We start from the raw sequence: 4,552 nt of genomic DNA, 5'->3' as shown, positions 1-4,552 counted from the left end.
GAAAGGAAAGGTTACTGGCAAGTTCTGCTTCTCACTTGGCACCACCAAAATACCATCACTCACCGAGGAACCTGTGAAGAGCTTGGGAAAGGTGTTTAATTGTAGCCTGAGAGACGCAGCCTCCACAAGATCGACCAACCAAGACCTGGAGACCTGGCTGACCGTGGTGGATAAGTCTGGCCTTCCTGGCAAGTTCAAGGCCTGGATTTACCAGCACGGGATTCTCCCTCGGATCCTCTGGCCCCTCATGGTGTACGAAGTCCCCATTTCAACGGTGGAAGGCTTTGAGATGAGGGTCAGTAGGTTCCTGCGCAGGTGGCTAGGACTGCCGCGAAGCCTGAGCAGCATTGCTCTATACGGGCATAACAACAAACTGAAGCTCCCCATCAGCAGCCTGAGCGAGGAGTTCATGGTGACACGGTCCAGGGAGCTCCTACAGTATCGGGAGTCCAGTGACCCAAAGGTTGCACAGGCTGGGATTGAAGTCAGGACGGGGCGGAAGTGGAGAGCTGTCGAGGCTGTGGATGTTGCAGAGGCAAGGCTACGGCAAAAGGTTTTGGTGGGAACAGTGGCGCAGGGGAGATCTGGCTTAGGTAGCAGAAGAACACCTCGCTATGACAAGGCGCAGGGGAAAGAGAAGAGGTCACTGATCCTCGAGGAAGTGCGAGCAGGAGTTGAGGAAAGGCGAGCCTGCCAGATGGCGGGAATGCGGCAACAGGGCGCCTGGACGAGATGGGAACAAGTATCAGAGCGTAAGGTCACATGGACCGAGCTCTGGAAAGCCGAACCCCATCGAATAAAGTTCTTGATCCAGGCGGTCTACGATGTGCTGCCAAGTCCATCCAACCTCTTCACCTGGGGAAAGGTGGAGACACCAGGGTGCCCCCTCTGCCAGAGGAGAGGAACCTTGGAGCACATCCTAAGCTGTTGTCCAAAAGCCCTGGGTGAAGGGCGGTACCGCTGGCGACATGACCAGGTCCTGAAGGCCATAGCTGATGCCATCTGCAGGGGAGTCAGTCACAGCAAGAGCCTCCGCCCAGTGAAGAGTACTGCTTTCATCAGAGCTGGGGAGAAGTCAACACCGGCTGCCCGGAACACCTCGTCTGGCCTGTTGGCAACAGCACGCGACTGGGAGCTGTCAGTTGATCTGGGAAAGCAGTTGAAGTTCCCTGACGTGGTTGCTAAAACAACACTAAGGCCAGATATTGTGCTCACCTCAGTGGCCTCCAAGCAGGTAATCCTCTTGGAGCTCACAGTGCCTTGGGAGGACCGTATGGAGGAGGCCAATGAGAGGAAGAGTGCAAAGTACTCTCAGCTTGTGGAGGAGTGTCGGAGCAATGGGTGGCGAGCGATGTGCCGGCCGGTTGAAGTGGGGTGTCGAGGGTTTGTGGGCAAATCTCTCTGCAGGGCCTACAGAATGCTTGGCATCACAGGGGCCAGCCAGCAAAGGGCCATGAAGTTAGTCACAGATGCAGCAGAAGTGGCATCAAGGTGGCTGTGGATCAGGAGGGGAGAGGCGTGGCATGTAGGGCAGTAGCGCTACCTGGACACAGGCTGGGGCCTGATCAACCCTGGCTGGGTCGCCTAGGGGAGGGGGTCTGATTGTTGAAAGACCCGAAACCCCCTGTGATCCTAGGTTACATCACTGAGGATGTGTCCAGTTGCACCATTGGTGTATTTAAAAAGTATACATATATATATACATATATATATATATGTATATATATGTATATGTATATATATATATATATATATATATATATATATATATATATATATATATATATATATATATATATATATATATAGTATATATGTAAGCTGTGAAAATCTGCTGTACATTTTTAGGAACACTAATACAAAACCTCACAATAAGGTCTGATTGAAAGCTAAAAACGTTATGACAGACCACCTTAAAAAACATAATAGAATTTTTTATTTTCTTTACTGAATGAGACACCCGCAATGTACATGAAAATAAAGAATGTAAGATTTACAATAATACTTATAGAAGATTAAACACCTAATATTGACAACATATGAATGTCACACCCCCTCTCCATTGATATATTTTGCAATCAAGCAAAACGCAACCAAAATGCAACAAACAGCGAAATATGAATGTGAAGGATTAAAACCCCCCACCTACAATCTGATATATCTGATCCATTATTAAGCTTTAGAAGTTAGTGGTAAAAATCTCCTTCCGCATCTGTCCCTGACACCCGCATTTCAGGCTGGCCGCTCTGGAAACACCCTGTGGAAACGCTCCCCACCCACACTGTTTGGTGCCTTTCTGAGCTACTGTGACTCAGATTGCTGTAATAACCCGGATATCACTCAAAAGTGCAGATTCCAACCATTAAAATACTTTGTATAGTTCAAGACTTACGGTAATTTGAAAACATCACTGCACATCATAATGGCAGCTACAGTTTCCTTCTTAAAGATCTAAAAAATAATTTGGGAATGTCCGGCGGGCGGGATTGAATAGTTTAACGTCCGGGCCTTAATTTGCCCAGATCTCCTTTAACATCTTCTAAAAACTCTTACCAAAAGAGTAAAAAAAGAAGACCAACTACCGTACCAATTTTTTTTTTTTTTTTCAATTTTTTCCACCGGAAGCCATAATGACTTTGTGTCCCAGCACTTCACATCTGTCCATATAGTCTATTATATGTTATCTTTATTAGTAGCTAGACACTTGGTAGCCATTTAGCTTTTAGGTGACACATTAATGATGGCACAATGTGTCTCAGTGTCATATCCATTTCCCAGACTAACTTCATTTGATGCACTCTGCACAGACATGACAGCAAGACTGCGGATCTCTGAATATCCTGCCGGCAGTCTTTTCGTGTTGCCCAGTGCTAAAAGCGATGGATTTGATTACAACAACATGCTATCAGGTTTTCTTAATGACAGTGTTTTAGCTCTTGTGATTCTATTCTCATAGAAATGGTATTAACACTTTATCAGGATTAAGTTGGCTCAAGGTGCTTTTTAAAGATTCCTGGATTAAACTGTCAAACTGGGCAGCTTGTTTGCAAAGACCATTTTGTTTTGAACCATTTTCTAGTCTGCATAGTATAAGTCTTTATAGCATTTGTTTCCGGTATTGATCAGAGAAAGACCTCTAGTATTCTGCTAAATGCTGTTATGCTTCCTGACATCTTTTGAAATGTTCTCAAGCAAGGCATTGAACAACTTCTGGAAGTCCTCTGAAGGGTGCAATCCCCATTGTTTCACCATCTTATTTTAATATCTCTTACACAATTTATACAGCAAACCGTGAAGCCAGTTTCCCTTTGAGTGATTACAATTTGTACAATAAATTGTTCACAAATATATTCATTCCAAATAAGATCCACATTAGCTGAGGCCATCCACTCTTCCTGGGGTCTTAATTATATTCCGGCAATAAGCAAGATACATCAGACATTAAAACATAAGTGCATAACAACAATATAATAACAGATTTAATAACCTAAGGACATAATAAAAAGCGATCGAAAACATAATATAATAATGTAATGTAACACAAGCAATCATGAACCGTACAAATCTAACATAACAAAGCTAATAAACCTCAATAATGGCTCCTTTCTAGATCCTTTAAGCCAGGGGTTCTTAACTTTTTTTGACCTCGGGGGCCCAACTTTTCCACTACAGAAGGGCCAGGGTCCCACTCAAATAGTTAGTGCATTTGAAAAATTGGGTTGACATCAAACTTTGTAAATCGATTAATAAAAAAACAAGATATGTATAGAAAAATAAAGAAAAATAGCAACACAATGTTTTAAAGAGTCTACAGTTAGTTTACATTAATTGATTTGCATTGAGTCAATACACGTTCAACAGATCACTATAACACAAATGATGTACAAACACACACAACCAGAGCATATATACCTAATTGTACGGTATATTCATGATGAATATATCATATATATATTTCCACTGAATTAACAATCTTAATCTTAATTTTAATAGTAGTCAATGCGACCCATTGAAGGTTCAACTGGATATACCATGTGACATGGTAAGAAAGCATGTGTTAATAACAAAAAATATTTTGAAAAACAAATATTAATTAAATATAAAATTGTGTGTCTCAAATATAAACTGATGAAAAATACATTTACATACAAATACGCAGTGCTAAAATAGATACATTCTAACTAAGTTAATGATAAAAAATAATTATGTAATATACATGTTTTTCAAATCAAAAATAGTCAATGAAAATACTGCTTCACCACTTTAGTAATTTTTTTGCACACAAAAACTATTCTATGACTTTAGCTCCGGACTTCTTCTGTGATTTGTTTGTCTTTACTGACATTTTTAACACCTCTCTGGAGCTATGCCGCGTGCCGTCATGTTTCAAGACCTCCACCATCGTCCCTGTCCCCAAGAAAGCTCGGATCACAGGACTTAATGACTACAGACCGGTGGCGCTTACGCCTGTGGTCATGAAGTCCTTTGAGCGCTTGGTCCTGCCCTACCTCAAAGACATCACCGCCCCCCTCCTGGACCCACTGCAGTTCGC

The 4,552-nt window shown here is 42.5% G+C and overlaps 1 pseudogene; it reads left to right on the top strand.

Moving 5' to 3' along the window:
* The window catches only part of LOC133556530 (uncharacterized), a 3,820-nt pseudogene extending 2,165 nt beyond the window's left edge, over positions 1–1,655 (top strand).
* The last annotated feature ends 2,897 nt before the right edge of the window (positions 1,656–4,552 follow it).

Source organism: Nerophis ophidion, linkage group LG07 (assembly GCF_033978795.1).
Source record: "Nerophis ophidion isolate RoL-2023_Sa linkage group LG07, RoL_Noph_v1.0, whole genome shotgun sequence".
NCBI lineage: Eukaryota > Metazoa > Chordata > Actinopteri > Syngnathiformes > Syngnathidae > Nerophis > Nerophis ophidion.
This window is presented reverse-complemented; position numbering and strand designations above follow the sequence as displayed.